Genomic DNA, 23,799 nt, shown 5'->3' with positions numbered 1-23,799 from the left:
GTAACACCATGTAGAGTTACAATTCTTGAACAAAAAGTACAAATACAGAACACATCACAACACTAACAAAATTAAGATCAGGAAAAGTAGTTGTGAGAATGACTGTTCAGCAGCCTGCTCCACAGCCGATCAATCTAACTCACAAGCTCCTACTTGGTTCCATCCAATTCTCCCAAACTCCTGATCCAAACAAAACTTAAATCAGATTAAAATCTTGAAAATTAACTACTGGTGTTTCTAGTTGAAAGCTTATTGTCTCTAAGTCCCACTTTCCACATTTTAAAAACATTACTCTGACTCTATCTCTTACAACAAACCAGGGAGGTGTTACTGTTCCCACTTAAAATAAGTTATTAGAAACTGGCCCAACCTTACATTTACAATTTTAAGTGGACAAATCATAATGACTCCCATACCCTAAGCTCTTAACATCCAAGGTATAAATAATACTTATGTGTGTGTGCTTAGTTGCTCAGTTGTGTCCAACTCTGCAATGACCCCATGGATTGTAGCCTGTCAGGATCTTCTGTCCATGGGATTATCCAGACAAGAATATTGGTGTGGGTTGCCATTTCTTCCTCCAGGGGATCTTTCCGACTCAGGGACTGAACTGACAGGCGGATTCTTTACCACTGAGTTACCTGGAAAGCCCCCTATAATGCTTATATAGACTAGTAAATTTTCTTGTCCTGTTATCTGTTAAATAGTAAAATAAACTTCAATTTCTCCTAGTTCTTTTGCTTTCAACTAAAATTTTTAGTATTTTATCATTTAAAAGGCATATACCACAATTCTATACAAGACATATCTTGCAAAGTAAAAAGTTCATAATATCTGTATGTAACTTTCACATCTGTTCATGAAAATGTAAACATCTTTTTATTCCTGTCCCCTCACATTTTACCACTAACATAAGGAAATTTTGTGACGAAATCTATCTGAATAACCTACATTCTAAGAGATACAAGGGTCACAAACGTCAACCATTCCTCCAGACACTATAACCATTAATGGCAGCAGATATTTCTTATACACAGGAGAAATACACTACTTAAGCAAGCTAAGACTGCTAGTCTGCAATCACTCTTCCACCCGGTTCAGCAACCCTACAAACTAAGCCAGCAGCTCTCAAAGCGTGGCCCCAAGAGGTCAAAGCTATTTTCGTAACAGTAGAGTTAACTGTTTCACTGAGTTGACATTTGCAATGGCAGTAGGTGCAAAAGCAGCAGGGGGTAAAATGGCCAACACTTCAGCACAAATCAATGTTGCAGTACCAAACTATACTGGCAGTAGTTGTTACCTTATCAACACAAAATCACAATTTAAAAAAATAATAAGCTATTTTACTGGAAAGTTCAACAAAGCAAATTTACTAACTTATTTAAATCTCAATCTCTGAGTACACATACGTCTTTTTAACATCCCAGTGGCACTAGAACCCACCTGGCAATGCAAGAGACACAGAGATGCAGGTTTGATCCCTCAGTTGGGAAGTTTCCCTGGAGGGCATGGCAACCCACTGCTGTATTATTGCCTGAAGAATCCCATGGACAAATGAGCCTGGTGGGCTACAGTCCACAGGGTTGCAAGAGTTGGATACGACTGAAACGACTTAGTATAGCACAGACAACAACATGAAAAATATACATAGATGACTTCTGCAAAATACTGTAGACATCTCAAGTAGCAAAAAGTTAAATACTGGTGCCAGTTGAATGAGCTATTTTACATAGAAAGCCTTTTTTACTTGAAAGGAATGTCAAATAAATAACCTTATTCAAGACCAAAGGAAACCAGCAGACATGTTCTCAAAAAAAACTCAAGAAAATCAACTGAAATATTCGTGACCATTGATAAAATTTCAACTTCAAAATAAAAAATTTAAAGTCTAGAAAATGTGAGCTTCACTGTGGGCTTGAAAGGTTCCTGATATATTCCCAAGACATTTCAAACCCTACCACTGTTGATGTGAAAGATATTGTAATACGCTCTCACAAAAGTACAGGCAACAAAAGAAATAAACTGAACCGTATTAAAACAAAAAACTTATGTATCAAAGGACACTATCGGCCAAGAGTGAAGAGTCTACCCACAGAATGGGAGAAACTATATGCAAATCATCTTTCTGATAAGGTGTTAACATCCGGGACATCACAATAAAACAGAACTCCACATTCATAGATGGATCCAACAAAAACCAAAACAAACCAACACTCCCCCCTACACACACACATAGCAAAGATAACTACTGCCTGGCAAGTATGAAATTGAAAACTCTGTGGTACTGCCTGTGGGAATGTGGAACAGTGGAGTCACTGTGGAAAAGGTGCTTTAAAAGGTGCAGATCCATTTTCAAAAGATATAAAAAGATGCAAAAGATATGAAAACAGAAAGTCAGATGAAACTCACTCACACACAATGGTAGAAGCTACTTAAATGTTTATCAACAGATGAAGAGAGAAACAAATGTGCACACACACATACAAGGGGATACAGCCTTAAAGAGGGAGAAAAATGCTCACAGACTACAACAGTGTGATCTTCATTAATCTTGAACACGTCACACTACGCAAGATAAGCCAGACACAAAAGTATTCTGATTTCACTTTTATGACGTATCTAGAATAGTCAAAGAGACAGCAGAAAGGCATATGCCAGGGCCTTGGAGAAGGGATGGTCGACATGTTATTGTTTAAAGGGTACAGTTTCAGGAAATAGACAGACTGCCAATAATGGCATGAAAAGATCTGCATTAAGGAAATGCACATCAAAACCACAAGATACCATTCCACACCCACTGAAATTGTTATATTAAAAATGATGTATTCAATAACAAATGTTAGGGAGGATGTAGGACAAGTGGAAATCTACACACTGTTGATGGGAATGCAAAATGGTATACAGCCATTCTGGAAAACAGCTTGGCTTGGCAGTTACTCAAAAAGTTAAAAAGAGCTGATGTGTGACCTCACAACTTCCTGTTAAATGGGTGGATTATATGGTAGGTAATTTTATTCACTACTAGCGTTTTTACTAGGCAATGCCAAAGAACGCCCAAACTAGTGCACAACTGCACTCATCTCACACGCTAGCAAAGTAATGCTCAAAATTCTCCAAGCCAGGCTTCAGCAATACATGAACCGTGAACTTCCAGATGTTCAAGCTGGATTTAGAAAAGGCAGAGGAACCAGAGATCTAATTGCCAACATCTGCTGGATCACTGAAAAAGCAAGAGAGTTCCAGAAAAAAATCTATTTCTGCTTTATTGACTATGCCAAAGTCTTTGACTGTGTGGATCACAATAAACTGGAAAATTCTGGAAGAGATGGGAATATCAGACCACCTGACCTGCCTCTTGAGAAACCTGTATGCAGGTCAAGAAGCAACAGTTAGAACTGGACATGGAACAACAGACTGGTTCCAAATAGGAAAAGGAATACGTCAGGCTGTATACTGTCACCCTGCTTATTTAACTTATATGCAGAATACATCATGAGAAACGCTGGGCAGGATGAAGCACAAGCTGGAATCAAGATTGCCGGGAGAAATATCAATAACCTCAGATATGCAGATGACACCACCCTTATGGCAGAAAGTGAAGAACTAAAGAGCCTCTTGATGAAAGTGATAAAGAGAAGAGTGAAAAAGTTGGCTTAAAAACAGTCAAAAAATTAAGATCGTGGCATCGGGTCCCATCACTTCATGGAAAGTAGATGGGGAAACAGTGGAAGACTTTACGTTTTGGGCTCCAAAATCACTGCAGATGGTGACTGCAGCAGTGAAATTAAGACACTTACTCCTTGGCAGGAAAGCTATGACCAACCTAGACAGCATATTAAAAAGCAAAGACATTACTTTGCCAACAAAGGTCCACCTAGTCAAAGCTATGGTTTTTCTAGTAGTCATGTATGGATGTGAGAGCTGGACTATAAAGAAAGCTGAGAGCCGAAGAATTGACGCTTTTGAACTGTGGTGTTGGAGAAGACCCTTGAGAGTCTCTTGGACTGCAAGGAGATCCAACCAGTCCATCCTAAAGGAAATCAGTTGTGAATATTGATTGGAAGGACTGATGCGAAAGCTGAAACCCCAATACTTTGGCCACCTGATGTGAAGAACTGACTCACTAGAAAAGACCCTGATGCTGGGAAAGATTGAAGGTGGGAGGAGAAAGGGGACAACAGAGAATGAGATGGTTGGATGGCATCACCGACTCAATGGACGTGAGTTTGAGTGAACTCCAGGAGTTGGTGATGGACAGGGAGGCCTGGCGTACTGCAGTCCATGGGGTTGCAAAGAGTTGTACATGACTGAGCGACTGAACTGAACATCTTAAAATCTGATCAGGGTAATTATTCAAAGCTATATGCATGATTAAGTTTTCCCTCCTTTCCCTAGATTTTTTTTTTTGGAAGGGAAATTTGAGGTTTAATAGGCAGATGCAGCACATTTTAATTTCTGACATGACTAATATTAACTTCTGAGTACTATCCAACTGTCAATGGTTACTAAAATTTATCTTTAAATTTCACTAGATTCCCTATAGTCATTTAACTAAAACTTAAACATACTACGGGAGGTTACTGAGATAAGAGTCGTATACTTTTCATTTCTTAAGAATTCTTTTCAGTTTTAATAGTCACTCCCTAAATCATAACCTGTTTCATGAATTAGAATCTCCATGTACACATTTGAAAGAAAAAAAAACACATCTTTCCATTAATTGCTTTAAAGTCCACCTATGACATCTAAACAACAACAACACATTAATGGAAAGAGCAAGACAAAAAGTGATGGGAGGCCAGGTAAAGCAAACTATGGGGAGCTTCAACAACTCTAGGTCACCAGAGCAGATAGTAACTAAGTCCCATAAAATGAAATGAATTACTGAATTTGTATTTTAAGTTTCACACGTAACAAGCAGAGTTACTCTACGTATCATCTCCAACTGACACAACTCAAATTATGCCATATATAATTGGGAAAAAAAGCTTCTATAAAATGTGAAAGGTAACTTTTTAGATGCAACACAACCGATAAAAACAAAAGCAGAAAACGCTTCCCTGAAAATTATGTAATTTGAGCACAAAAACAAGCCGTGAGTAAGTCAACTAAAAATTTGGCAACAAAATTTTCTTATGAATGTACTCGTAGAACGAGAAACTAGAAAAAACAAAAAAATCCTTAGTTTTCAAATGAAAATAAAATTATTCTAAACAGATGGTTCATGAAACACAAACACATTTTCAACTTTAGAATCAACTCCTCCACATAAAAATTTCTTCCGAAAATACATACTCAGAATTTTAATCTACTGTGCTCAAATTAACTCAAGAATCTACTGAAATACATTACCCATTAAGTAACTTCACCTCCCTCTGCTTCCTTTGTTCTCATTCCCCTTCATTTTTCCCTTTATGCAGTTGCTCTTCTATGAAGGAAAATACCTCATACCACTAAAAAATGTATTCTCCTTCCAAATGCTGCACTGATCTTTTTCCTCTATAGGAACTCGTAAGTACTAGAACAATTATGTTTCCCTCACAATTTTCAGGTTAAAGCTATTTTTCAGAGCCCAAGGGTAGAAAATCCATCTATTTCCCGGCTAATTCTGGAACATTTTAGTGGCCAGTAGCTACATCTTAATTTGTTGCCTCTTACAGTTCCAAATTCTATTAAGATTACTGAGTCTCACTGCTTTCCATGCAAAATCTGTGTGGGAAGCTAACACAACAGAGCACAGGAGAGCCTGACACTATCTCCAAGGGAAAGCAGATGCTGTACAATTTGTAAACAAAGGGAAATATGGGAAAAATGAAAACAAACAAATTAATGAGAATTATCACTGACCCAAAGTGACGGGGCTTTGAATCAGGAGACTTTGAATCGCAAGAATTCAGTTGTAACAATCTGACTGGAGCAAAGACAAGTCAACTGAATCTGAATTTCATCAGGAGACAAAGTGTGATAAGAATTTAATCATAACTATCTGACAAATACAAGTAAATTTAATCCAAACACTGAATTACACGAGTTTGAAGATGGGCAAAAATAATGTAATTGCTTACACAAAATCCTGACATTTTTAAGAACTTTAAAATATAAATTACCAAGTCAGAAATCTCTACATGGAGCCCCAATCAAGAGAACATTCCTTTTGTATAATTATACTTTTATAATATATTTATCAATTAATTGAGCAAACATTAAAAATGTCAGCAGAGCCCAGAAATAGACCCAAACATAAATGGAAATTTAGCGTATGGCAAAGGACAGATTTTTCAGTTAACAGTCTGAGAAATGACAGACCTACTACAGAACTGTACCAGAGATTAAAAATTAAAAAGATGTCTGTCCCCACCCCCATATATAGAATACGTGCATGTACATGTTCAGGCATGTCTTGATTCTTTGCGACCCTATGGCCTATAGCCCACCAGACTCCTCTGTCCATGGGATTTCTCCTACACAGGAATACTGACGTGGGATGCCATTTCCTCCTCCAGGGTATTTTCCTGACCCAGGGATTGTACCTATGTCTCCTGCACTGGCAGGAGGATACCACTGAGCCACACGGGAAGCCCCATATAGACACAGAATAGTCATCGGGAAAAAATTTACAAAACACAAAATGAAAATTTGCCATAATGTGCGCAGTAATCATTACTACAATACATTTTTCAGTTCAGTTCAGTTTTAGTAACACATATATTTTAGTAGAAAATATATTTTCTCTAATATATTTTTTTAAATCTAAGTTCAGTCGCTCAGTCGTGTCTGACTCTTTGAGACCCCATGAATCGCAGCACGCCAGGCCTCACTGTCCATCACCAACTCCCGGAGTTCACCCAAACCCATGTCCATCGAGTTGGTGATGCCATCCAGCCATCTCATTCTCAGTTGTCCCCTTCTCCTCCCGCCCCCAACCCCTCCCAGCATCAGAGTCTTTTCCAGTGAGTCAATTCTTCGCATCAGGTGGTCAAAGTATTGGAGTTTCAGCTTCAGCATCAGTCCTTCCAATGAACACCCAGGACTGATCTCCTTCAGGATGGACTGGTTCGATCTCCTTGCAGTCCAAGGGACTCTCAAAAGTCTTCTCCAGCACCACGTACAAAAGCATCAATTCTTCGGCGATCAGCTTTCTTCACAGTCCAACTCTCACACCCATACATGACCACTGGAAAAACCATAGCCTTGACTAGACGGACCTCTGTTGGCAAAGTAATGTCTCTGCTTTTTAATATGCTATCTAGGTTGGTAGCATTTTAATATGCTATCTAACTTTCCTCCCAAGGAGTAAGCGTCTTTTAATTTCATGGCTGCAATCACCATCTGCAGTGATTCTGGAGCCCAAAAAAATAAAGTCTGACACTGTTTCCCCATCTACTTCCCATGAATTGATGAGACCAGATGCCATGATCTTAGTTTTCTGAAAGTTGAGCTTCAAGCCAACTTTTTCACTCTCCTCTTTCACTTTCATCAAGAGGCTCTTTAGTTCCTCTTCACTTTCTGCCATAAGGGTGGCGTCATCTGCATATCTGAGGTTATTGATATTTCTCCTGGCAATCGTGATCCCAGCTTGTGCAAGGTGGGCATCCTAAATTAGTATTCCTTTGATCCCCCACCTCATTCACTGTGGTATACTCACCACTAAAGCAGTCTCTGAAAGTAAGATTTTTAATATGTATCATATTTGATGGTACCATTATTTAATACCCACCTTAAAGAAAAAATTTTAGGTCTGCTTCCAGTTCATTACAATTAAAAGTAATTGCGTTTAATATCCCCATAATAAACTTTGTATGGTATCTGTTTATTACCTTAGGAGAGATTCCTGTAAGTGGAATCAATGAGTCAAAAGTATGAAATATAAAGAACTTTGTATTTTCAAAGGCCCCTCAGAAATGCTGTACCACTTTACAGTGATACCAGTATAGAAACGCTTATTTTATTCCAGTAATACACACTTTCAGAACTCACATATTTAATAGTAGAAACACACTATACTTTGCCTTTCATTCACTGCCAGTGAAGCAGTATGTTCACTGGCCACAAGACCTTTCTTCTGGGTTTGAATAGGTCCTTTCCAATCCCTTATCCTGTAGTTCTTCAATCTTGGCACCACTGACATTGTAAGCCTGATAATTCTTTGTCAAAGGGGGATGTCCTGTGAACTGTAGAATGGTGAATAGCATCCTTGATCTCTACCCACAAGAAGTCAGGAGCACCCCAACCTTAAAATGACCCCCAAATTGTGACAGCAATAAATATCTATAAACATTGCCAAATGCTTCCTGGGAGACAAAAAGTATCTCCAGTTAAAAACCACTACCCACTCCACCCCTTTAAAATTGCCTTTTTCTTATTCTCACAGTATTAATAGAAAAAGTAAAATTACTGTGTATAATAATACAAGTATAAAAAAACTACACATGTATAAAAGTAACATAACTTTTGTATTTAATTTTTTACCAAATGTTTCAAATATAAAACTTGCTGTTTTCATATAAATGTTAAAGTGACTCTAAAATATTTATCTGTTTTCTATTTTAAAATTATCTTTGAAATGCTATACATTTCCTTGTTCAGAAATTCATATCTGCAAATGGAATGGTACCCGCTCCAAATTACCATGTCAAATAAAATTATGACACAAATTCTGAAAGTAAAGTTATTTGCCACTAAAAGTGAAGTTTTCAAATTAAGAGTGTTAAATACCGAATGCTAACTGTACATACAAAGGACCCAATCAGATGGAAAAGAAAGCTTCAACAGGTAACACTAACATTCAGATAAACCTCAGCGTAAACTTGGGTTTCTTCTTTGGCCACTTGTATATTCGTTAACGATTCCAACATGTCTAAAGATTCAAGTTACTTTCCTCCACTCACCCATTTCTCCCTACCAATTAAAACAAAAAGTTCAAGAAATAGTCTCTCTTGGTTAGCTTGATTTATGCTTAACTCTTAGCTAACCCTTGATCCTTTTTTGAAAAATTTTCTCAAATTTATTAATATATCAATATGGACTGCCCCTTCCACATAGACAGCTGAACTAATCAAATATGAACCAAAAATAGATCTCCTCTAACAGTATCATTCAAGCTGCTGCTGCTAAGTCACTTCAGTTGTGTCCAACTCTGTGAGACCCTATAGATGGCAGCCCACCAGGCTCCACCGTCCCTGGGATTCTCCAGGCAAGAACATTGGAGTGGGTTGCCCTTTCCTTCTCCAATGCATGAAAGTGAAAAGTGAAAGTGAAGTCGCTCAGTCGTGTCCGACCCTTAGTGACCCCATGGACTGCAGCCTACCAGGCTCCTCCGTCCATAGGATTTTCCAGGCAAGAGTACTGGAGTGGGTTGCCATTGCCTTCTCCTATCATTCAAGCTAAAAACAGCCTATTTGGAACTCAGAGGGTACTGGGTCTTAAGTTGCACTAGTTTAATGGCTGGTGGATGTATTCTCCTCCTTGCTACTAGACAGTCACACTACTCACAACATTCATCACCTCCCTCCATAATCCATTGATATCAAAGCCAATTTGCCATCAAGAGAGAGGAGTCCATTTCTTTGATGGCATTTCCCAAAGCCTAGGCAGGCCCTGAGCCCTTTTTTTGCCCTTTTTTTAATTCTACCAACTGACAATGTAACATCAAGTTCAAAAGCAGTTAGAAAGCCCAGAAACAATGAAAGACAATGATCCTTAAAACAGTACTAAAAACAAGATATACAGACAATAAACAAATAGAAATAAGACAGCATAAACTATCAGATGCAAAGAGTTTAATGACGGTATAACAGAAACAACAAAAAGGAGATGAAATATAGGTTTAGAGCATTCAAGAAAAGACTTCAGGACAAAGTGGGACTTTAAGGTGAACCCTGAAACCATGAGTAGAGTATGGAAAAAGGAAGTGGAAAAGTTCAGGACTTAAAGACAGAAGGAACTTAATATAGACAAATGAATTTTTCAGTCTTCAGTTCAGTTCAGTTCAGTCGCTCAGTCGTGTCCGACTCTCCGCGACCCCATGAATCACAGCACGCCAGGCCTCCCTGTCCATCACCAACTCCCGGAGTTCACTCAAACTCATGTCCACAGAATCGGTGATGCCATCCAGCCATCTCATTCTCCGTCGTCCCCTTCTCCTCCCGCCCCCAACCTTTCCCAGCATCAGAGTCTTTTCCAGTGAGTCAACCCGTCTCATGAGGTGGCCAAAGTATTGGAGCTTCAGCTTCAGCATCAGTCCCTCCAATGAACATCCAGGATTGATCTCCTTTAGAATGGACTGGTTGGATCTCCTTGCAGTATAAGGGACTCTCAAGAGTCTTCTCCAACACCACAGCTCAAAAGCATCGATTCTTCGGCGATCAGCTTTCTTCACAGTCCAACTCTCAGTCTTAGCATCACTGATATTTTAGGCTTGAGAGTTCTGCATTGTGGTAGGCTGTCCTGTCCATTGTAGGATGTTCGGCAACATCTGCAACCCGTACACCTTGATGCCAGTAATCCTCAGCACAAATGGTGACAACCAAACATGTCTCTGCTGCTGCTGCTGCTAAGTCACTTCAGTCGTGTCCGACTCTGTGTGACCCCATAGACGGAAGCCCACCAGGCTCCCCCTTCCCTGGGATTCTCCAGGCAAGAACACTGGAGTGGGTTGCCATTTCCTTCTCCAATGCATGAAAGAGAAAAGTGAAAGTGAAGTCGCCCAGTCGTGTCCGACCCCTAGCGACCCCACGGACTGCAGCCCACCAGGCTCCTCCATCCATGGGATTTTCTAGTCAAGAGTACTGGAGTGGCTTGCCATTGCCTTCTCCGAAACATGTCTCTAGAGACTGCCAAATGAACCCTGGGGTGGGGGGTCAGGGAGAGTGGAGGCTTGGTCCCAGCTGAAAACCACTGCAATACACAATCCCTTCTGTTAAGAATTATACTGGTTCCTCCTAAAAAACAGTAAGGTCAAAAAAATCAGAGGTGCAACACAAATTTCTCAAAAAATCTAAAGAATAAAATGGCATGAACATGTGTCCAAACGTATTTTAAGAGACAGAACAAATTCTAAAATATACACGATTCATTAAAAAAAACTCATTAGCATTAAGATCTCTTTCATGAATCACTTCGAATCATACATGAAAATGTGCTATGGAGATGTGATCTAGAGTATTTTTCCTCAAGCTCATTGAGAAAGCGGAGAGAAAATAAACAACAGGAAAAAGCCTTTCTATCTCAAAGCAGAGATCAACGGATGCAGTGCAAAGCAAAGGTAGGAATATTCGGCTTTTTTAAGGAGACTGAAATGAACATACATAAATGGCTTTATAATCTATTACTGAAATATAAAATGAGCTGACATGGCAGTGGTGGCAGATTACTGTACACTTCAGTACACAAGTTTCATCTTAGAGAATCCTTTTAGAATTTGAAGCTCAAAGTGTCTTAACAGTGTTTGCAACACTGGCTTTTAATAGTGTGGTATGTGTCTATTTTGTGCTATTCTGTTTATAGATGGAACTAGCCATAAGCATACAGAAAAGTAAACGAAAAACAGCATTCACTAATACAATGGATGTAACAAACGTTGGGCTAACCAAATTTCAATACACTTAATACTAAGGAAATTTGGCAATGGAAGTCAGAAGTAGGTATGAACAGAGTAAGGGGGAGCAGGTACAAGAAACTAAATCCTGTTATTACCATGAAACCAGTAATTATTCTAAAAATTTAAAGAAAAAAGTAACACTCTAAAACTGTAACTTAGAAACAGGCAGGTCAACACCCCTCCTCCTAAAAAAGCAACGGTTTTAAAGTGGTTACCTCTTTGGAATAGGAAATAAAGGAAAAGCACATAGAAGACTTTTGTTCCCTTTGTTGTACTAAATAAACTCCCTAAATCTTGTGCATGTAAAACTTCACTGAAAGTAAAAACAACAGGGTAAAAAAAAAAAAAAAATTAAAGTACTGGTGCTAGAGTCTGAAAGCTTAGCTGGGTTCAAATTTTAGTTCAGCTACTTTTTCATTTGTACGACGTAAGAGAGGTAACTCTAGCCTCCTTTTGTTTCCCGTATCTAAAATGGAGATAAGTTATTCACTTCACAGAACTGCTGTAAGCGTTACGGTAGTGTAAGGAGAGTGCTTATTTTAGCAAAGTGGCTGACTCCTACTAAGCACTCAACGGCTCTTCATCCTCAAGAAACTCTGGATGTGGAGAACATCTGAGCAATATTGTAGAAACACGGAGAGGGCTTTCCAGGTATAAGACAGGATTGAGGCAACAAGAAAGGCTTCTGTTGGATCCTAAGATAGTTGGGCTTATCTTACGTACTCTCACGTAACAGATATTTAATAGAGGCAACCTCTCCAGCCTAAGAGCACTTCCAGAGGCTCTTTAACCATTCCCTTCTATTACAGAAAGGAGAAAATTTACCCAATATTCCTTCTTTACCCATTCACAAAATTATTTCCTTTTAGAAAATTAATAAATGCAGTATCTTTGCTAACAAAAACATAAATAGTAAAAAAAAACTACACATCACCCAGCTTCATTTTTAACAGTTCTGGATGAACTAGAAGATATTTAAATATATTGCACTTACTGTAGAAATTCTGACTCTACAAGACCTCCATTTCACTGATCTGCCACCTTTTTACTGTCCCCTCACCACTTTATCAGATTAAATAATAATTAATCATTAAGCATTAGCCACCCACCCCCTAGCATACAGTTGATTCCCTAGCCCCTCTCTGGCTTCACTGTACTCACAAAATCAACTTAAAAAAATGCAAACCCCACCAAATCTGTGCCTATGCAGCAGCACACATGAGCACTAACACAAAACGAAAGAAAAATGCATCCCCACACTAGCTTATTTCAAGCACAATATTAATGCTATCAGATTAGTTTTTATTTTCCTAGTTTATTCACTCCCAGACACACCTACGTAACTATTTCATATCTCCTCTAGTGGGTCAGACGGGAAAGAATGTGCCTGCAATGAGGGAGACCAGGGTTTGATCCTTGTGTTAGGAAGATCCCCTGGAGAAGAGAAGGGCAATCCAGTCCAGAATTCTTGTCTGGAGAATTCCAAGGACAGAGGAGCCTGGCGCGCTACAGTACATGGGATTGCAAAGAGTCAGACAGTACTGGGCGACTGCACTTTCACTTTTCTTTTCTCTCCTCAAACCCCCAATGAGTTCTCTCTCACTCTCACACTTAACAACCTTGAACTTCCTGAGTCCCACATTTTCCACCTGCTACTAGAAGGCTCACCCACACCTGGAATTCCCACCTGTTATAATGAAAGAATCCACGCTCTCCTCTATTCACAAGCCAGCTTCTCCATTTGTGCACCTACTCAAGAGCACCACCTATGCAATCCTCCTTTCTTTCCATCAACCACAACAACTGCTTAATCTCTGATGGATCATTTCCACTACCATACAAACACATTAACATTTCTCCCACTTCAGAATTGTTTTCTTCCTCTACTTACCCTCCGAGCTTCTCCATCATTTATTTGCTCTCCTCTGAAGGAAAACTCCTTGGGGTTGTCTCCTTTCCATTATCCCTCAATGGCTACACCGCTGAAACTAATCTGTGCTTATCAAGGTCATCAACGACCTCCACACTGCTAAAGCCAATGACTGTTTCTCACATCTCATCCTAACTGGCCCATCGAGAGCATTTCACACAGCTGACGATTCTTCCTTAATTACTTTCCAATACTGTCTTTTAGGACTTCCCTTATGGCCCAGCTGGTAAAGAATCCGCCTGCAATGCAGGAGACCTGGGTTCATCTGTGAGTTGGGAAGATCCCCTGGAGAAGGGAAAGGCTACCCACTCCAGTATTCCGGCCTGGAGAATTCCATGAACTCTATAATCCACTGGGTCGGAAGAGTCGGACACAACTGAGTGACTTTCACTTCACTCCATTGTCTTTTAACTTGATGATCTTTCCTACTCGTTGGCCCTTTCTGGTTTTACAAACTGCTCCATGCTGGAGTGATCCAAAGCTCAGCTAATCACTTCCGTCTACACTTGGTCATCTTCTCCTGTCTGGAGATTTTAAATACTGTCAATGCAATAATGCATCCAACCACCTGCTACACAACAAAACAGAACTCAGCAAGTCCAAAACTGAACTTCTGGTCTCTCCCACAAATTGCTCCTCCTAAAGCCTTTCCCATTTCAGGTGTGAGGAAATTCCATCCTTTCAGCTGCTAAGGCAAACCGGAGTCATTTTTTATTCCATTCTTTCCCTCACACACCACACCATATCTTCAGAAAATCCTCCCAGTTTTACCTTCAAAATGTATTAGAAGTGTGACTAATTTTCACGACCTCCTTCTATGACTTAATCCATCTCTTAAAAAATATTATCTTCAATAATCCCTGCTTCTAGCTTACTTTGTAGCCAGTGAGCACTCAGCTGTGTCTGACTCTGTGACCACATGGACAGTAGCCAGTCAGGCTCCTCTTGTCTATGGAATTTTCCAGGCAAGAATACGGGAGTGGACTGCCATTTCCTTTTTCAGGGGATCTTCCAGACCCAGCAATCGAACCTGTGTCTCCTGCATTAGCAGACAAATTCTTTATCACTGAGACACCTGGGTTTTACCTAAAACCTATTTTCAGCACTGTCTTTCATACAATTCTCTTAATACTTAAGTCTGACAATGTCACGTCTCAACTCAAAAAACTCCACGATGGCTCCTGATTTCACTCAGAGTAAAGGATGAAAACTCCTTGCCATGGTTCACATTGCCTTATGATTTGACCCCAACCCCCTCTCCCTCCTCTCCTGATCAGTCTACTCCAGTCACAGCTGCCTCCTTTGTTAGTCTGTGAAAAGGTGGAATACACTCCTTCTTTAGGGCCGCTGCACCCAAGTCCTCAGCCTGGAATGCTCTTCTACTAAGTAGATGCATGGTCAACTTCCTGTCTTGCTCAAATATCACCTTCAAAATGAGGCTGACTCTGACCACTTTATTTAAAATTACAACTGCCTCTCTACCCTTAAACTCTCATTTCCCTTGCAATTTTTCTTATTTTTCTACTGCCCTTACAATCCAATAACATAATGTTATTGTATCCACCTGCTCACATATTTGTTCACCAGTGCATATATCACAAGTACCAATAATACATAAAGCAAAAAGTAACTGCTCGATAATTACTTGGTAAAAATATCCTGAAGTCTACTCTGAAATAACACTCACAACTACCTACAGTGGAAAAAAGAAATCAGGAAGAAAAAGACCACTTTCCAAGCAGATTTGGGAAGTGTTACATGTGCAACTGTTTTAGCAATAGGAGCAAAGAATTATATCTGAACTTCAATGCATAATGATAATAATAGCAGCAAACATGTAACGACTAATTCAGACACTGTTCTAAGCACTTTGTACTACTCAATCCACACAACAACCCCATGAGTTAAGTAGTATTATTTCACCCATTTTATTATCAATAAAGCAACTAAGAAATAAAGTGGTTAAACAACCTGCCCATGGTTGTATAGCTAGTTAAGTAGTAGAGTCAAAATTTCAACACAGGCATTTAGGCTTCAGAATCCATACCCTTGTTAAGAAGTCAATACACCTAGTAACAGGAAAAGTATAAGCAAAACCAAAACAAACACACACAAAAACCTATGCAAACATGCATTTCTAAGCTACCCTGTCGTGGGGAAGGATTATTAAAAAAAAAAAAAAGTGTACTTGCCTTCAAGAAGTTCACAATATAAACAAAAAATAGTAAAATAACCAAAAACACAACGATAGAAGCAATCATGAGGTACCATAATGGACAAAGACACACGTAACCCAGGGTCAAGGAAAATTTTCCAACCCCTTAAAAGATGAGCAAAAAAGGAAGAGAAAGGTCTTTATTCCAGAGAGAGGAAACAATATGGGCATAGGCACCAAGGCGATAAAGTGTGATCTACCACAGAACTGTGAGTAGTTAGGAAAGAGGGGGGAAGCAAACTGGGGGTCAAGTAAAGACATAATCACATACATTTTAAATATCATTATAATTATCTTGGCGTCCCTGGTGGCTCAGACAATAAAGGATCTGCCTGTAATGTAGGAGACCTGGGTTGGATCCCTGGGTTGGGAAGATCCCCTGGAGGAGGAAATATCAACCCACTCCAGTATTCTTGCCTGGAAAATCCCAAAGACAGAAGACCCTGGCAGGCTACAGGCCATGGGGTTGCAAACAGTCGGACATGACTGAGCAACTAACGCTAGTAAAGGGGAAGAGGTATAAGGATTTTAATTATGGGAAGAAGATATTTATACTGTAGCACAATCACTGCTAACAGCATAGATTAGACAGACTAAAAAGGGCAAATAAAAACTCCAGTTAGAAAACTAAAAGCCTATACAGAAATTCAAACAAGACAGGAGTAACGGATAGACAATATCTAAAAAAACACAAAACCATAACCTGGTGTGATCTGTTATTCCTCATGTCCACTCACACTAACACTACCCTATTTCAAGTTCTCACTTCCTCCAGCTTAAATTCCTATAACAGCCTCCTAAGTGACTGCCCTAACTTCCCTGAATTAAGCCTTCAGCTCCACAAGGCAAAGCTCTCTCTCCCTTGCCCCCAAATCATCAGTAACTTGTGAATTCTTTCTAAATACAAAATTCGATGTAATAGCAAGATACTCCTGATCTATGGGCTTCCCTGATAGCTCAGTTGGTAAAGAATCCGCCTGCAATACAGGAGACCCTGGTTCGATTTCTGGGTTGAGACAACCTGCTGGAGAAGGGACAGGCTACCCACTCCAGAATTCTGGCCTAGGGAATTCCATGGACTGTATAGTCCATGGTGTCACAAAGAGTCAGACACGACTTGAAAGTGATCGACTTTCACCTCCAAACTACCCCAAATCTACCTTCATAGCCCTGCACTTTTCCTTATCACTCCTTCGTTCACTGTTCCTTTCAACTGGACTAAGCCTGTCTCTCACACCATGAAGCCATTCCTAATTCTCCTTGCCGGAAGTCAACCTCTGACTCTGCTACTCCCAAAACATTTATTGCTCCCTTAAAATAACTATTATATTTTGCCTCAGACCATGATCTCTAGTTTTATGTCCTTACAAGATCAGGTTAGGAATCTTAGGAAGCTAAGAAACATGTAACACAATTTCTCTTTTAGGAGGGAACTGTCTTTATCATAAAAACACTTTGATACTAACTTAGCTAAAAGCTTTAAAGTATAATTATGCATTCCAGCAATTCAGATAGGTTATTAAGAATGTTGAATTTCTCAATAGAATAGGGGTTAGTGCAAACTCTACTTAAATCCTTAAAAGTCAAGAATTTCCTGCTGACAAGTCAGTCAGTTATAACAACAGTGAGATAATATTAGTCATACACTTCACCTGTATGATGAATTTGGGGGTACTGTAGATACGTATCGGAGAAGGCAATGGCAACCGACTCCAGTACTCTTGCCTGGAAAATCCCATGGATGGAGAGGAGCCTGGAAGGCTGCAGTCCATGGGGTCACTAAGAGTCAGACACAACTGAGCGACTTCACTTTCACTTTTCACTTTCATGCATTGGAGAAGAAAACGGCAACCCACTCCAGTGTTCTTGCCTGGAGAATCCCAGGGACAGCGGAGCATGGTGGGCTGTCGTCTATGGGGTCGCACAGAGTCGGACACAACTGAAGTAACTTAGCAGCAGCAGCAGTAGATACGGGTACATATATAGCATATACCAAAATACAAATACAAGGATGGACCTCCAGCTGTTTCCCTGACCACACCACCTGATCCCTTTCTAAAAGAGAATTTATCCTGGGGTAGGCCAACTGATATTCTAGCCCAGGAATGTTAAACAGTGAGGAAAAGGAATTTATTGGAGCTAAATCACCCCTTTGGATGGCAACTAAAAAAAAAAAGTGTCCAGCAACTTCTAGTGCTGATACCCTGAAGCACCCTATCACACTGGCTTGGAGATACAGCTTAAGCTTTGATTCCAAGCGCTACCTCAATATTCTTCCAATAAATCTTTCCTTCTCTTCTCATTTCCTTTTGGGCTTACATAAAACAAAATCACTCTGTGTTGCTGCCAAGCAAAAAGTTTAAAATAAATCTGATGCTTTCAAAATGCTAAAGATTCCTTCAAAATTAAATCTTTAATACTCTAGTTTTAAGCAGAAATCTGAGCTCTGGAAAAAAGCCTCTTCCAAATTTTCAAATTACAATTTTATTTAACATTTTATTATTTAAATGGTGTGACACTAGTAAATTAACTTAAGCCTGCTTGTGCCTTCCCAAATGAGCCATTTGAACATTCGGTCTAGCAGAATACCCACAGGATTCAGAGAATTTGGGTTTTAAATTTCTTTGTGTGTAACTCCAGAATGTCAAAGATCTGGCATGTTATACACACTGATACTCTCCTTATGACACATCATTTTACAGCTATTTTCTTCTTTATTAGAACTCCAACACTGACTACAGTTTGGTGAATTTTCTCTTTTTCCAGTATAAATACTGCAGGACTTCAAAACACATAAATGCTCCTGTATCAGCCCTGAAGCTTGATTCTCCTACATAAGAAATTAGATCTGAATTTATAAATGTATTTATGAATTTGAAAGACTAAAGATCATGCATATCAGCCAAACATATCCACAAAACTTTTTTTCAATGTGAACTTTTCACCTTTTAAAAAGTATAAAACGTATAATTGCTTATAGTCAGTGAAATTACAAATTTAGAAAAATTAAGTGATGAATGGTGAAACTCATTCTGGGAATTCAGAAATAAAAACATTCAAACTGAAAACTAAAAAGCAATTATATTTGTAAAGGGCTACTGGCATTTCAAGTATGCCTGAAAATCTTGATTTGAATTCCTCAGAATACAAAGGTCTGCTCAAGCAGACTTAAGTTTTTTCTGATGACTTTTTTTTTCCTTTTTTGAAAACTACTTCCTAAATTCTTTCTTTTTTGTTTTACTGAGAGCATATAAATGTAAGCATATTTAGGAGCATAGAATGAGGGTGACTTTTCACTTCTTTGTTATCAAAGACTGCATTGTTCAAATTGTTTTAAATAAGGTACACTTCCCTACTTTTATAATTTAAAAAAAACAAAAACACATTTTAAATATTCGGCCACATTTCTCAAAACCATGCTTCACACTAACACCAAATAATTTTAAAAATTAGCACTTTTGGAAAACTTCATTCCATTTACGTGTTTCTATAATTTGAAGGTTTTTATACAGTTCAATTATAAATGTTTTAAAAACAACCGCAAATAATTTTATACACAAATCCTCATACCAACCTGAACTTTAAAGAATACCAACCAAATAAAAAAGCAACTTATTCTTAAAATGTTTAAAACCATTTCTTACTTGAAACATGCCAACACTTAACTCAATCTACTAACACGTAAACTTAGAAGCCTTTCTTTCAAAATAATTCTTCCAAACTGTCTGTACTACTGGTCCAAAACACTTAAATATATGCTTTTTCTAAACCTTCAAAGAGCTAACAACCCTGTATTATTCGGATATAAATCAGGAGCAACTGTAAGACTCTATTATTTTAAGAAATCTAGGACACCAGTGTTCTTGCCTGGAGAATCCCAGGGACGGGGGAGCCTGGTGGACTGCCATCTATGGGGTCGCACAGAATCAGACATGACTGAAGCGACTCAGCAGCAGCAGCAGGACACTACTGATGTTTGAAAGAATCAATTTCTGAGATATTTAAAATGTGGGAAAAAACATGCTGATGAGAAACATCTACAGAAGTTTAATTTTAAGATGTCTTTTTAGGTATCAAAGAGATTCTAGGATTAAATTTTTATTTTTAAAAATTTATAATTATGCGAAAATTTTGAGGACTATATGGAACTTATGTTGATACATAGCAGAAAAAAATTAAAAAAGCAAAAACTTGAAGCAATTTCGATTTTATTCCCAGCTAATCTAATCAAAGCTAGTGGAGGTGATGGAATTCCAGTTGAGCTATTTCAAATCTTGAAACATGATGCTGTGAAAGTGCTGCAATCAATATGCCACCAAATCTGGAAAACTCAGCAGTGGCCACAGGACTGGAAAAGGTCAGTCTTCATTCCAATCCCAAAAAAAGACAATGCCAAAGAATGCTCAAACTACCGCACAATTGCACTCATCTCACACGCTAGTAAAGTCATGCTCAAAATTCTCCAAGACAGGCTTCAGCAATATGTGAACCGTGAACTTCCAGATGTTCAAGCAGGTTTTAGAAAAGGCAGAGGAACCAGAGATCAAATTGGCAACATCTGCTGGATCATGGAGAAAGCAAGAGAGTTCCAGAAAAACATCTATTTCTGCTTCATTGACTATGCCAAAGCCTTTGACTGTATGGATCACAATAAACTGTGAAACATTCTGAAAGAGATGGGAATACCAGACCACCTGACGTGCCTCTTGAGAAACCTGTATGCAGGTCAGGAAGCAAGAGTCAGAACTGGACATGGAACAACAGACTGGTTCCAAGTAGAAAAAGGAGTACGTCAAGGCTGTATATTGTCACCTTGCTTATTTAACTTATATGCAGAATACATCATGAGGAACGCTGGGCTGGAAGAAGCACAAGCTGGAATCAAGATTGCCGGGAGAAATATCAATAACCTCAGAAAGGCAGATGACACCACCATTATGACAGAAAGTGAAGAGGAACTCAAAAGTCTCTTGATGAAAGTGAAAGAGGAGAGTGAAAAGGTTGGCTTGAAGCTCAACATTCAGAAAATGAAGATCATGGCATCTGGTCCCATCACTTCATGGGAAATAGATGGAAAAACAGTGGAAACAGTGTCAGACTTTATTTTTTTGGGCTCCAAAATCACTGTGGATGCTGATTGCAGCCATGAAATTAAAAGACGCTTACTCCTTGGAAGGAAAGTTATGACCAACCTAGATAGTATATTAAAAAGCAGAGACATTACTTTGCCAACAAAGGTCCGTCTGGTCAAGGCTATGACTTTTTCCAGTGGTCATGTATGGATATGAGAGTTGGGACTTTGAAGAAAGCTGATCGCCGAAGAATTGATGCTTTTGAACTGTGGTGCTGGAGAAGACTCTTGAGAGTCCCTTGGACTGCAAGGAGATCCAACCAGTCCATTCTAAAGGAGATCAATCCTGGGTGTTCATTGGAAGGACGGACGCTAAGCAGTACTTTGGCCACCTCATGCGATGAGTTGACTCACTGGAAAAGACTCATACTGGGAAGGATTGGGGGCGGGAGGAGAAGGGGACGACAGAGAGTGAGATGGCTGGATGGCATCAATGACTCGATGGACATGAGTCTGAGTGAACTCCGGGAGTTGGTGATGGACAGGGAGGCCAGGCGTGCTGTGATTCATGGGGTTGCAAAGAGTCGGACACGACTGAGTGACTGAACTGAATCTAATCAAGCTCTTCAGCACTTCACACATTATGAAGCTAGTATTATTTGACCCTAAAGTTTTCACCCCTCCAAAATTTAAAAACAGAAATGTGTATCAAACATGATACTTATTTTTAGTTGAACTCTCTGTCTTAAGCTTGTAACATATGCTTATAGCATACGCTGACTTAAGGGTCAACTTACTCTCTTAAGGAACTACATTTATAAGCATCCCCTAGTCCTAACTTTAAAGATGACGTTAACATAGTTGATACTGGCAAATACAGATAATAGTGGTGAGCAAAACATTAAATGAGGGACTTCCCTGGTGGTCCAGTGGCTGGGACTCTATGCTTCCAATGCAGAGGACCCAGGTTTGTCCCCTTGTCAGGGAACTAGATCCCATATGCCACAAGATCCTGTATTTAAGACCCAGCACAGCCAAACTAAATGTTTTTAAAAAATAGTAAATGAATATAACACTAAGATAATAAATATTACAAGGGACTATGGTTTGCATACTCACCAGTGCATTCTAAGGTATCCGATACACAGAAATTACACAAACACTAACCTGGAGAATAGTACATAGCAAGGCAACCCTCTGCATTCAGAAAACTTCATAACAGCATTTTATATAAAACGTCACATAACATGCATTTACTCTCACACAGCATGCATCCAATAAATCCCAGCCCCTTTCCTTCCCACTTCCTTGTTAGCAGTGTACACCTAAAATATTTACTTCATAAAACTCAATTAACATCAAAACTTTAAGAATACAACTGCATAAAACAATCCATACCTGAATGTAATCTGTAAATATAAAAAGACAGACATACAAAGCATTGACAAATCTTTTGGACTGTGTTTGTGTCCACCCAAATTTCTTATACTGAAGCCTCTAGCCCACAATGTGATGGTAGTTGAGGATAAGACCTTTGGGAGACAATTAAGCATAAATGAGGTCCTGAGAGTCAGAGCCTCCTAATGAGACTACTGCTTTTATTAGAAGAAATTGGGGGGGGGCAGTTATGGAAGGCAGGCAGGAGAGTGGCCCTCCCCAGGTCCCACCCCATCTCTGCAAGGACTCAGCAAGAAGCTGGCCTCGGGCAAGACAGGAAGAGAGGTTCTCACCAGAACCCAACCATGCTGGCACTGTGATCTCAAACTTCCAGCCTCTGTAACTGTGAGAAAATAATTTGTTCTTTACGTCACCCAGGCTACGGTATTTTCTTACAGTAGCCCAAGCTAAAACAGCAAAGCTACTGTTTTGAAGGAAACAGGATACTGAAGGATATAATGATCAAAAAACAAATTATGGCCTCAAAGGGCCTAGCTTGGTAGAAGAAGTAATATTTATATTAAAATTGCCATACAGAGGAGAAAATGGTACAATGGAGACTTCAGAAAAGCAAGATTACTATCTTGTTTAACATTTAGGGAGAGGTAGGATGGGGAAAGGGAGGGAGGCTCATATATAATTATCAATTCAGTTCAGTTGCTCACTCGTGTCCGACTCTTTGCAACCCCATGAATCACAGCACGCCAGGCCTCTTACATATATATAATTATGATTGATTCACGTTGATGTATGGCAGAGATCACCGTAACATTGTAAAGCAATTATCCTCCAGCTAAAACAAAACAAAACAAAACTAGGGAGGCTTAGAAACAAGCAAAACTGACAAAGGATAAATAGAATCTGGACACAGAAAAACTCAAAGGGAAGAAAGCAAGCAAGCAGTCTCAGAATTTTCACACACACAACACTCAAAATGCTGATACCAGTAATGTTTTCTAAATATTTTAAAATATTTAACAGATGAAGACAAATTTTAATTTTTCTATTCTCATGTTTAATCCAGCTCCTACATTGCACCACATTTTGAGCAAGGCAATTTCAGCCCCATCAAAGCCTACAGAACCACAAACAGAAACAAACAGAAAATACAATCAATGCATATCAGAAATATGGTAGTTTGTATGGAGAAAAGGAGATCTGAGACAGCTTTTCAGTAGATTCGTATACACTTGAATGGATCTGGCTGAACATTTTAAGGACAAGCTGAAGTTATCCCATGAAGAAAAATGTCAGAGGCAAAGATGATGACAGAAAGATGTTAGAATGTAATGCTAGCAAAACAGAGCCCTGCATACTCAGTGAACTGCAAATCACTTGGCAAAGTTATATATGGTGGCAAGAGACAAGATTGGGAAAGTAAATAGAGCTCAGATCAAGAAAACAATTTTAAAGACAAAAACAGTATCGGTCAAACTAACAGGATAAAAGTTTAAGAAAGAATGATACAAACTAGTAATACAAGGGAAGAGTCAAACGAAACAGAAAAGAGTGACCATATATCCCAGTTAGAACAGTCCTGGTCTCCA

The 23,799-nt window shown here is 39.1% G+C and overlaps 1 protein-coding gene across 1 annotated transcript in view; it reads right to left on the bottom strand.

Moving 5' to 3' along the window:
• Window positions 1-23,799, bottom strand: part of PPP4R2 (protein phosphatase 4 regulatory subunit 2) — a 56,302-nt gene that overhangs the window by 15,050 nt on the left and 17,453 nt on the right. The window lies entirely within an intron of this gene.

Source organism: Moschus berezovskii, chromosome 24 (genome assembly GCF_049115385.1).
Source record: "Moschus berezovskii isolate FMDL1 chromosome 24, NW_MosBer_1.0, whole genome shotgun sequence".
Classification (NCBI taxonomy): domain Eukaryota; kingdom Metazoa; phylum Chordata; class Mammalia; order Artiodactyla; family Moschidae; genus Moschus; species Moschus berezovskii.
The sequence above is the reverse complement of the archived record's forward strand: the minus strand, read 5'-3'. Positions and strand labels throughout refer to the sequence as shown.